We start from the raw sequence: 12,689 nt of genomic DNA, 5'->3' as shown, positions 1-12,689 counted from the left end.
AGTCACTCAGTTGTGTCCAACTCTCAGCGACACCATGGAGTACAGCCTACCAGGCTCCTCCGTCCATGGGGTTCTCCAGGCAAGAGCACTGGAGTGGGGTGCCATTGCCTTCTAAAGCTGTGTTATAAAGTCACAGTAGCTAAGGCCTTATAACATTGGCCCATGGGTAATGAAAATGACCAAAAGAACAGAAGAGTGAATCCTGAAACAGATCTGCCCCGATATGGTGACTCACTAGGAAAAGAGTAATTTTTCTTGATAAATGGTACTATGATAAATAGGTGTCTTTCAGGGAAAATTAGTGAAATTGGATTCCTACATGCACCTTAAAAATTACCACTGGGTTGAAGACAATGTGAAAGGTAAAATCTTTTGAAAAATAATGTAGATGAATATCTTTATCCACTTTAGGTAAAGAATGATTTCTTAGCTGTATTTTTGTTTTGTTTTTGGTCACATCATGAGGTATGCAGAGCTTCCCTGATGAGGGATTCAACCTGCACCCCACAAAGTGGAAGTGTGGAGCCTTAATCATTGGACCATGAGGGAAGCCCATGGATTTGTTTTATATTATATAAAGAAAACTATGTATAAAAGATTGATAGTTATGACTGCTTGAAGATTGAGCTATCGAAAAGGAGGAAAGACAAACGACTAGGTCCTACTGTATAGCACAGGGAACTATGTAGTCAATATCCAGAGGTAAACCAAAATGGAAAAGAATATAAAATATATATATATATATATATATAGAGAGAGAGAGTGCTCCTGGTGGCTCACTGGTGAAGAACCCACTGCCAATGCAGAAGACGTGGGTTCAATCCCTGGGTCAGGAAGAATCTCCTGTAGTATGAAATGGCAACCCACTCCAGTACTCTTGCCTGGGAGATCCCATTGACAAAGAAGCCTGGTGGGCTACAGTCCATGGGCTCACAGAGAGTCAGACATGACTGAAGCAACTTAGCACACGCACACACACACCCACCCACCCACATATATGTATATATATAATAACTGTCACTTTACTGTATAGCAGAAATTTATACAACATTGTAAATCCAACTATATTTCAATTTAAAAAAGTAAAAAGACAAGCCACAAATAGGAGGAAGATATTTGCAACCACTGTAACTGTCAAAGGATGAGTACCTAGAATATTCTTCTCAAAAGAATTCCTGCATGTTCATAAGAAAAAGACAACCCAATAGAAAAAAAGGGAAAGGACATGACTATGCTTTTCCACAAGAAGAAATTGAATGGCCAACAAACTAAAAAAAAGAAGAAAAAAAGAAAAGAAATTGAATTGCTCCACCACATTAGCAATCAAATAAATGCCAGTTTAGATTACAGTGTGGTACCATTTTGAGAAGTCTGACAATAAACAGTCTGACAATAAAAAGTCTGATGTTGGTGAAGATGTGAAGTTGGGAGTGTAAAACAAGTGTGGTGGTTGAGTTGCTCAGTCATGTCCAACTCTTTGCGACCCCATGGACAGTAGCCAGCCAGGTTCCTCTGTCCATGGGATTTTCCAGGCAAGATTATTGGAGTGAGTTGCCATTTCCTTCTCCAGGGAGTCTTCCTGACCCAGGGATCATACCCATGGCTCCTGCATTGCAGGCAGACTCTTTACCACTGAGCCACGGAGAAGCCCCTAGTTTGGCATTGTCTTGTATTATTGAACATGTACATACCAATGTCCCAGGAATGTCATTCTTTGGTACCCATCCTTCTCCTTTGGTATGTTCTGAATTGGTTCAGATGTCAGTTCAGTTCAGTCATTCAGTTGTGGCTGACTCTTTGAGACCCCCATGGACTGCAGCATGCCAGGCCTCCCTGTCCAACACCAACTCCCAGAGTTTACCTCACACTCATGTCCATTGAATTGGTGATGCCATCCAACCATCTCATCCTCTGTCGTCCCCTTCTTTTCCAACCTTCAATCTTTCCCAGCATCAGAGTCTTTTCAAATGAATCAGTTCTTTACATCAAGTGGCCAAAGTATTGGAGTTTCAGCTTCAGCGTCAGTCCTTCTAATGAATATTCAGGACTGATTTCCTTTAGGATGGACTGGTTGGATCTCCTTGCTGTCCAAGGGACTCTCAAGAGTCTTCTCCAACACCACACTTCAAAAGCATCAATTCTTTGGCAGTCAGCTTTCTTTGTAGTCCAGCTCTCACATCTATACATGACTACTGGAAAAACCATAGCCTTTACTAGATGGACCTTTGTTGCCAAAGTAATGTCTCTGCTTTTTAATATACCGTCTAGGTTGGTCATAACTTTCCTTCCAAGGAGTAAGTGTCTTTTAATTTCATGGCTGCAGTCACCATACTCAGTGGTTTTGGAGCCCCCCAAAAATAAAAAGTCTGCCTCAGTTTCCACTGTTTCCCCATCTATTTACCATGAAGTGATGGGAGCAGATTGCATGATCTTAGTTTTCTGAATGTTGAGCTTTAGGTCAACTTTTTCACTCTCCTCTTTCACTTTCATCAAGAGGCTTTTCAGTTCTTCTTCACTTTCTTCCATAAGGGTGGTGTCATCTGCATATCTGAGGTTATTGATATTTCTTCCGGAATCTTGATTCCAGCTTGTGCTTCATCCAGCCCAGTGTTTCTCATGATGTACTCTGCATAGAAGTTAAATAAGCAGGGTGACAATATACAGCTGTGATGTACTCCTTTTCCTATTTGGAACCAGTCTGTTGTTCCATGTCCAGTTCTGTCGCTTCCTGACCTACATACAGATTTCTCAAGAGGCAGGTCAGGTGGTCTGGTATTCCCATCTCTTTCAGAATTTTCCACAGTTTATTGTGATCCACACAGTCAAAGGTTTTGGCATAGTCAATAAAGCAGAAATAGATGTTTTTCTGGAACTCTCTTGCTTTTTCCATGATCCAGCGGATGTTGGCAATTTGATCTCTAGTTCCTCTGCCTTTTCTGAAACCAGCTCAAACATCTAGAAGTTCACAGTTCACGTATTGCTGAAGCCTGGCTTGGAGAATTTTGAGCACTACTAGCGTGTGAGATGAATGCAATTGTGTGGTAATTTGAGCATTCTTTGGCATTGCCTTTCTTTGGGATTGGAATGAAAACAGACCTTTTCCAGTCCTGTGGCTATTTCTGAGTCTTCCAGATTTGCTGGCATATTGAGTGCAGCACTTTCACAGCATCATCTTTTAGGATTTGAAATGGCTCAGATAATCACCTCCACTAGCTTTGTTCATAGTAATGCTTCCTGAGGCCCACTTGACTTCACACTCCAAGATGTCTGGCTCTAGGTGAGTGACAACACCATTGTAGCTATCTGGGTCTTTAAGACTTTTTTTGTATAATTCTTCTGCGTATTCTTGTCGTCCCTTCTTAGTCTCTTCTGTTACTGTTAGATTCTCATCGTTTCTGTCCTTTATTGTGCCCATCTTTGTATGTAATATTCCCTTGTTATCTCTAACTTTCTTGAAGAGATCTCTAGTCTTTCCCATTCTATTGTCCGCCTCTATTTCTGGTCCATCTTATTCTCATGTCTAGGCTTTTATCTTTAAGGAGTGAGAGGTGATACAAGGGGCAGCTGCCACCAGGACCCCATTTAAGCTTCTCATGGCCAAACTCTTTGAACCGAGAACTGTGTGAGGAAGAGACCATTGAATTCAGCCCTCTTATTTCGTATTTGAGGGAGCAAGGCCTGGAAAGTGTTGGATCACACACAGGTGGTAGCAGAGCTGAAACTAATATCAGCACACTGACGGTTAGTTGTCCAGCCCTCCTCAACTTGCCACATTACCTCATAAGCATTCCTTTGAATTTATAGCCAGCTTTATAGTTATTTGTGTATTTGTCTTATGTTTCTCTGGCTGTAAATTCTGAGGGGTAGGACTATATCTTATTTACATTTGTTGCCTTTGAAGTAGTTAACTGGGCTTCTCAGTACCTGTTAAATTGCAGTCAAAACATGCTCTTGTACCAGACATGCCATTTTCCTATTCTTCACTGCTTTGAAGGTGTTCAACTCAAGTCCTGGTCCCTGTCTGAAGCCTTGGTCAGATTGCGCCCTGTTTTTGACTGCTCAGGGTCTTCAGTCCTTCCAATGATCTTGATAGATAAACTCTCTCATATTGAGGAAACAGGCTTGGAGAGGTTACGTGGCTTGCCGTGGATCACACAGCTGGAAGTGACAAAGCCCCATTACATGTTTGATATCCTGTGCTGGGTGACATCTTGCTTCCTGATGATCTTGTTTCATGTGTCTTTTGTGGAAAATGAGTTCATTTTGTTTCCTTATCCTGATTGCTAGCTTCTTGAGAAGAGTGGCGAGATCACATATTTCTCCTGTGCGATTTGTAGTTGCCAGCAGAGTACTGGGCATGTAGAAATTGCCTATCAAATACTGTTGAATTGAATGCAAATGTAACTTAATTTACCAAAAAAGAGCAGCTGTCAGTGGCGCTCTAAGACACTTCTTGAGTCATTCCTGAATGTAATCAGCAGGGAACAGAGGGAAGCGGAGGACGGATGAGCTGTCAGAGAAAGTCAGATGGTAGACACAATTAGCAATGGAGTGGCAGCTGGCCTGTTGTCAGACCGGTGGTGAGGAGCGGAAGGGAAGCCGCGCACAAGAAGACAGTCCAGGCAACATAAAAAGTTTACTGCGGGGATGAGGGATGGGAGAGGAGTACTCAGAAGTAGCCTAACACCTGTCCAGGTTAATGAAGATAGAGCACTCAGATACATTGAGAAAACGTTGGTTAAAAGAATATCCAGACCTTGATATGGCTTTGGAGGACTGATTTCTAGGGTGACATTTGATGGGTAGAGAAGCATTTGGCTTAGTTTGTGATCATTCTGTTAATTACTGAGGTCATGAGAAAAGGAACATACGTAGATGAGGTTGTTGCTGGTGAAACAACTTCCCTCCCCTTTTCTCCACTATGGTGATCAGTAGGGTCTCAGTCCTGAGCCCTGATGGTCAGAAGTGAAGGGAATTCAAATGACTGCACGTGTCCTCCGTGCCCAGAGATGTACTGTGATGACCAGCGCCATGGCTGTTCTGGTACTGCTTCATTTCATTTTCTTTTGTTTGCATTGCCCTGAAAGTTAGTGAGGTGCTTTAGAAATTCTAGTACTTTGACAGCTAAACTGTATTTCCAATTCTGCCTTTTCCCAAAAGGGTCATAAAAATCCACTGACAGACCACATGCTCCAGATTTTGGTTTGGAAAGTCACACTGCATCTCCTGAGTTAACAATCATTTTGCATCTGAACCAGATGTGAAGCCTCTTGCATTAGAATGCATGTGGTAAATGTCCAGTTTCCTCAGAGAAGCCTGCACATGTTCTTTTGTGAAGTTCTGTCTCCTACAGAGATCAAGATCAAGAGCTTTTAGAGGAGAAGTAATAGAAGTTCAGTCTGTTCTTTTCTGTGTCAGAAATGTTCAATTTAGAACTATTTTATAAAAGCTAAAGCTATATGTACCTCAACTGCTTAGAGGTACCAGTAGTTAAGGGAAATTACTTCAAATAAAAAATTGTAATTTCTATGCAGAATAATTTTCTTTATCATGTTCTATCTAAAATGTAAATATGGAAAAGCTTTTCTTGAACATTTGCATATGAACTTTTAAGGTGATACTCATTTCTAGGAAAATTTCAGTATCATTGTTATGAGTTTTGGTTTATTTTCAGTGTTTGATAGCTATATAGCAATTGTATTTTTCTGTGATGTACAAATAAATAGGAAAGTTCTAAATTAAAATGATATCAGGGACAACATCATTATTTTAATGGAAAGGTAATTCTTGGGGTCAAAGTGCTCAACTTACTAATTTTTGCAATCAAATTTGTTGGTATGTGAGGGCTAGTTCACTTCAGTTGCTCTGTTGTGTCTGACTCTTTGTGACCCCATGGACTGCAGCATGTCAGGCTTCCCTGTCCATCACCAACTCCTGAGCCTACTCAAACTCATGTCTATTGCATCGGTGATGCCATCCAACCATCTCATCCTCTGTCCTCCCCTTCTCCTCCCTCCTTCAATCTTTCCAGCATCAGAGTCTTTTCAAATGAGTTGGTTCTTCACATCAGGTGGCCTAAGTATTGGAGTTTCAGCTTCAGCAACAGTCCTTCCAATGAATATTCAGGACTAATTTCCTTTAGGATTGACTGGTTGGACCTCCTTGCAGTCCAAGGGACTCTCAAGAGTCTTCTCCACCATCACACTTCAAAAGCATCAATTCTTCAGTGCTCAGCTTTCTTTGAAGTCCAACTCTCACATCCATACATGACTACTGGAAAAACCATAGCTTTGACTAGACAGATTTTTGTTGATAAAGTAATGTCTCTGCTTTCTAATATGCTGTCTAGGTTGGTCATAGTTTTTCTTCCAAGGAGCAAGAGTCTTTTAATTTCATGACTGCAGTCAGCATCTGCAGTGATTTTGGATCCCAAAAAAATAAAAGTTGTCACTGTTTCCATTGTTTCCCCATATATTTGCCAAGAAGTGATGGGACCAGATGCCATGATCTTAGTATGTTGAGCTTTAAGCCAACTTTTTCACTCTCCTCTTTCACTTTCATCAGGAGGCTCTTCAGTTCTTCTTCACTTTCTGCCATAAGGGTGGTGTTGTCTGCATATCTGAGGTTATTGGTATTTCTCCTGGCAATCTTGATTCCAGCTTGTGCTTCTTCCAGCCCAGCATGATGTACTCTGCATATAAGTTAAATAAGCAGGATGACAATATACAGCCATGACGTACTCCTTTTCCTATTTGGAACCAGTCTGTTGTTCCATGTCCGGTTCTGTTGCTTCTTGACCTCCATATAGATTTCTCAAGAGGTAGGTCAGGTGGAGGGTATTCCCATCTCTCAGATTCTTTACCAAATGAGCCACAAGGGAAGCCCATGTGAGGGCTAACTTTATACTTTTAACAAGTGGGTTTATTAAAGCATGATTATAGAATTATGAGAATGATTTCCATGTGTAGCTTATAAAACTTTTTTTTTACTACTTTGAAGTCACCTCTCTATTATATAGATTCTCATTTTATCCTCATTAAGATGAAGTACAGTATTACATGTTTCTTTAGTTTCCTCCAAACTCTCAAACAAAGTTTCTAAAGCTGTTGCTTGTAAATCTGTTATTCATGCACAAATACTTACATCCTCATGGTGTTCCTTTCATGTGTTTTATGCTCCTCTTGTCTGTAATTTTCTTTCCCCTCTTGACTTATTCTCCTGCAGATTCATAGTTTCCTTGCTAACACAGAATCTTTATTTTGCCTTAGCATACCTATATTGTGGTCTCTTTAATCACTCTTTCTTTTAGTAAGGCCCTGTAGATTCTTTCTGAGTGGCCATCTTGCTCACTTACTTTGACCCCTATATTCTTAGTCCCCTCCCTTCAAATGTCTTTCTAATAGGTGCATTCAGAAAATAGAACTTGGAACTTCCCTTGTGGCTCAGTGGTTATGACTCCAAACTTCCAAAGCAGGGGGCATGGGTTCAGGGTGGGAACTAACACATGCTACGCGGTGTGGCCAGAAAAGAAAATAGGAGCTTGGTTCCCATGGGTGTGCTTACTACGTGGTTGATGACAAAGATGGGTATAGGTTTGGGGACCAAGTTCTAACCTGAATGCTTGAGTTTTCCGTTTGCACAGGGCAGGAACCTGATTAGGTAGATTAGGGAGGCTTGGAAATTGCATGGGTTAAGCAGGAGGGAGCAAATAGTTGGAATAATTTCCCTGACTTAGCTAAGAATCTCTCTGGCTTTTGATAAAGTAACTACTACCTGGATCTTAGATTCTAAGTGTTGTTCCTGATGAGCTAAGTGGTCTTCCCAGTGTGTATGGGTCAGTGTCCTCCCGATTCCTCAAATTCATAAGCCACCTCTCCCCCTTTTTGATCTACTCCTTACTCTGTTGGTGTTCAACTTTGGCGTGACTCTGTCCACCTGTCTGGGACCTCCATTTGTATTTATCCCTTCTGAACTGAAGTTGGTTTTGTGCCACCTTCATATGAGGCTGCCTTCTTGGGTAGGGAATACTAGGGGTTGCTCCGATCCCATCTTACCTGTGCCCTTTCCTCCTTCCCTGGAACTTTCCAATGGTTCTAAGTAGCAGTCCTCGCATGTGTAGCATTCCTCATGATACAGCCATTAGCTGGAACAAGGGCTCCTGGGGAGAAACTACAATACTAGTAATTCCTTTTGAATTTATGGAAAAAGTCAAGTTAGTGCAGAGGATTTTAGGTTTTTCTCCTATCTGCTCTGTTATTCTCTGCTGTACTTTAGTACAAAGTGGCTTATGATACAGAGCAAAATAATATATTTTTAGTTATTTTGCTGTATCATATAGTAAGTTTGCTATATCATTTCATTGTGTTCTTTAAAGCATATCTTGACTTCTGAGGGTTCTGCCCAAGCATAGTTTGTTGTGTCCGTCAAGAATAATGTGGCTGTACTTTGTAATGCCCTTTAGGGAAAAATCAAGTGTAGCTGGTTATAAACATCCTTCCAGTAGTTCCATTTTGCAAGTACACTGGTTTTCTGTCCCAAGGAGGATGCTACTGCTTGGTTCATCTCTGGCCAGTTTGGTCTAGATTTTCCCTGGACTTTTCAGCCTTAGATCCACAGCTCTCCTTTCCCGTTGAGTGACTCAACGATCATTGTTTCCAAGACTCTTTCCTTGTTTTCTGAAGCTCCAGTTAGCCCTTTTTGGAATTCTTACCAGGGTCTTTCAATACATTCCAGATTTTCACTCCCAGATAAGAAGAGTCCTAAGGTTGTGGTTAAGTGGGCAAGATGTGAGAGATGGTGTCTTTAGGAGATGTTGAATGAAAAAGCCTAGCAAACCTTGTAATGAGCTGTCAGTCTGAGTTGTTTAGGGAGAAAGAAAGTGTTGGGTACAAAGCTGAAGGCAAGTGAGATGATTCAGAGCCATTTGAGGTTGAGCTTTCCACACTGATTTTCCACATGTGTGCGGTGGAGCTCTTGTTAGGACCTTGTTGGGTTCACAGGCCTTGAAGGTGGGCTTACCTTCCCTTCTTTTACCAGAGTGGTTCTAAATTCACCTGTTTTATATATTACAGTGCCAGCTTAGATTCCATTTGAAGAAACTTGCTAAGGAAAGTTTGCAACCAGCTAGACAAGAGCAGTTTTCTGAGGGAGTGAAGGGTGTGTGACAGTGATGTTTGGTAGTTTTTCTGAGCCCCAGTGCCAGAGTGTCCAGCTGGCTGTGAAGACACTGACCTGCTGCTGCTAAGTCGCTTCAGTCGTGTCCAACTCTGTGCGACCCCATAGACGGCAGCCCACCAGGCTCCCCCGTCCCAGGGATTCTCCAGGCAAGAACACTGGAGTGGGTTGCCATTTCCTTCTCCAATGCATGAAAGTGAAAAGTGAAAAGTGAAAGTGAAGTCGCTCAGTCGTGTCCGACTCTTAGCGACCCCATGGACTGCAGCCTACCAGGCTCCCCCGTCCATGGGATTTTCCAGGCAAGAGTACTGGAGTGGGGTGCCATTGCCTTCTCCAGAAGACACTGACCTACTATGGACAAAAAGTAACCCAAACTTACAGCTGCTGTAAGTCAGCCAAGAAGCTCCCCAAACATAAAATCAGCTCTGTAGCGATCTGTAATAAAAGGTTAGGATGCAACATAATGTGTTCATCCCTTATCGCTCAATTGACTGTCCTAACAGGAAAAAAAGCCACTATGTGCTGAACAGACATACCTGAGGCTTGCTGTCACTTACTGAGTGTGGCTCACACATGCTTCCTTAACTACTCTTACAAGAGTGGACATGTGAATTCACTCCAGATTTTTAAAAATGAAAGAAAATAAGGAAAGACTAGTATGCATTACAACCTTCTCAATTAATGACACATTTATGAGAATACCAAATACTATGTAGTATTTGGAATAGTATATGGAATTCTCTCATAAATGTATCATTAATTGAGAGGGTTGTAATGTGCACTAGTCTAGCAAATAACTTTGCCAGGCAGTGTCAGTGAGCAGTTTGGAGATCTCTGAGTGTGGATTATAACTCATTTGACTGTAGATTTTTATTCCAGTTAAAAATAATAATAATAAAGAGGAAAAAAGGTATCTGAATGAAAGTTTATAGACTCTTAAAGCACCTCCATGGATCCCAGAAGACTTGAGATCCCACAAACTTGAGGCCTCTCAGAAGGACTGCAGTGTCTTGTTCTTTTATGATGTGGTATTTTCATCTCCTTTAAGACATTGTCTTGTGCTTAATTTTCTAAAATAAGATAATTTTCTTGGAACCTAACAGGTGAAGTAGGAAAACATAAACAAGGATATATCAGATTGAAAAATGCAACTAACTAGCTTGAACTAGCACATATCTAATTCTGCATGCAACAAACAGGGAATACAGATTATTTTCATACTTAATAACCCCCCCAATTTGATATTAAGCAGACCACAATTACTGATCCAAAGGTAATAAAATTAGAAAACAACAACAATAATCACAAAAAAGCCAACAGTGATCTGAGAGGCTGATTTAGAAATAGGCTGGATGACTGCAAATACTTCTGTCCTCTTTTGCATAAGTAAACTCAAGACACACCCTAGTCTATACACAGCTGTTGATAGAAATGCAAACAGTCCTTTGCTAAGACTGCCTACTGAATAGGTGGAACTGGGCAAGACTTCTTGAGAATCAACAAGAAGTATATCCCACTGGACCTGGGCCATAGGTGAGTTTCTTTTTTTTTCCCTTTTGATTTAGCTGTTAAAGAATATGATATGTAGGGAGCAGCTAAACATGTGTTATAAATATATTAACAGAGAGAGTGGATCTGACAAATGCTAGAAAGACCTATAGCCGGCTGTTTAGAACTTATCGGCGCCAAACAAGAGAGGCTAAGAATTCTAGTACTGTTGTCTGGTGCTAAAATGTCAGGAAATAGTTTGATTTTTCTTCTGAGCCTATTTTACTGTTTTTAAAAGAACTAAGTTAACATATGGTGGAATATTTATAGACAATAGTGTTTTAAACTCATGATCAACTTGTGTCTATATGCTGCCTTTTCATCAATATATGATAACCCAAGCTGGCACCATGGAGAAGCATTTGGGTTTCAGAAATGGCCCTGTTCCCAGACTTAGCTGGAGGAAAACTCCCTTCCTTATTGGAAAAGCCAAAGTCCCTAAAGACAGAGCAGTGCATGAGCTTGTGAAGGAGGGTCCAATACCTTAAAATTGGCATAGCTGTTCACTGTTATAAGGAGAGCACCAGTATTCACTGACTGGCATCATTGGTGTAAGGTCAGTTTTTGCTCGCACAAGCTGAAGTTTAGGATGAGTACCTGGAGATGAGGGACAGGAAAGCCAGAAAAGGAGAGAGAGCAGAGGGGTCATGACTCAGGGTACTGAGTAGAAGTGGGACTGTTAGAACCCAACAGGAGGGAATCATAGGGTAGATAGGAGACTATGGAAAAGGAAACCAGCTCTGAAGAGACGATGTGCTTTCATAAGCCAGCCTGCATCTGAGAAGCATATCCCTGGGGCAGAGAACAGCTGTGCTCTGATGTGGTCAGCGCAGGCAAGGCTATGGGGTTGGCAGAGTGAGGGAGAAGTAAAGACATATCCAGTGCATCTTAGTGGCCTTTGTGAGTATCTGTATGCCAGACCAATGCTTCGCCTCAATTGGGTGTGTGTGATAGGAGCCCTCACCATTCACAGTTCCTGAAAGTACGCACTTACAGTGCGTGTGTGCTCAGTTGTGTCCGACTCTTTGTGACCCCATGGACTGTAACCCACCAGACTCTTCTGTTCTTGGAATTTTCCAGGCAAGAATACTGGAGTGGGTTGCCATTTCCTCCTCCAGGGGATCTTCCTGACCCAGGGATTGAATCCGCATCTCTTGCGTTGGCAGGTGGATTCTTTACCACTGAGCCACTGGGGCACAATGCATCTCATCACAGAAAAGATGAGGTACAGTCTGTGCCCTTTGATTAAGAAGTCAGGGAAATGTTACAGTACACTGTAAAAAATCACACTTACAAAACAACAGTGACAATGATGTCCTAGTATGCAAATGAAGGAGTCTAGAAAGGCAGGACAGTGGTGTACTCTGGACACAGTTTCTCTACATGAATAAATATAGAGTTTTTGTCCTAGTTTTTTAAAAAGGCAGTGATGAAGGAACCCTCTTTTCCCCAGCTACTGCCAACTCAGGGATATTTACCCAGTTGTTTTTATTGTTTGGACAGTCATCTTCAACAGGTCTGGATTCTTTTAATTCACTATTTTTTTTTTCATCCTAAAATTTTCTTGTGAAAGAAGTATTGTTGCTCCATCACAAAGTGAGGTGATTCTCTTCTCGATTGGGTGTATTTCCTCTGAGAAATCAGTGTCTTCCCTGGGTTGCCTCACATGAAAAGCTTTGAAGCAGGTGAGATGCACGTGGACAGCCAGGTTGTGTTGGCCAAAGGCCTTCCAGTCCTCCCACATTCCAGGAGGACCAGACTTGGCAGAATCCTCAACTCTGTTTCTCAGTCATAAATGGAAGGGTATTCTGTGTTTTGCAACCTTGGAAATGCATTCTTCTGTTTCAGGTCCTTTGAGTGCTTCTTCATTTGTAATCCTTCCAGTACTGGCTGTGGTAGCAACATGCTTCATATTTCCATCTTTGAGTCTTAGCCCTGGGAGCTTGGCATCACTCTGGCATAGCCAA

The 12,689-nt window shown here is 41.6% G+C and overlaps 1 protein-coding gene across 4 annotated transcripts in view; it reads left to right on the top strand.

Moving 5' to 3' along the window:
* The window catches only part of RAB27A (RAB27A, member RAS oncogene family), a 77,302-nt gene that overhangs the window by 27,510 nt on the left and 37,103 nt on the right, over positions 1-12,689 (top strand). The window contains exon 1 of one of the 4 annotated variants that reach the window (XM_040226567.1): positions 9,620-10,707. The exons of the other annotated variants lie outside the window; for them this stretch is intronic. The gene's annotated coding sequence lies outside the window, so the exon portion shown is untranslated. Of the gene's footprint in view, positions 1-9,619; positions 10,708-12,689 lie in introns of those variants that run through there. 4 annotated transcript variants of the gene reach the window in all.

The sequence above is a fragment of the Oryx dammah genome, unplaced genomic scaffold (genome assembly GCF_014754425.2).
Source record: "Oryx dammah isolate SB20612 unplaced genomic scaffold, SCBI_Odam_1.1 HiC_scaffold_26, whole genome shotgun sequence".
Taxonomy (NCBI): domain Eukaryota; kingdom Metazoa; phylum Chordata; class Mammalia; order Artiodactyla; family Bovidae; genus Oryx; species Oryx dammah.
This window is presented reverse-complemented; position numbering and strand designations above follow the sequence as displayed.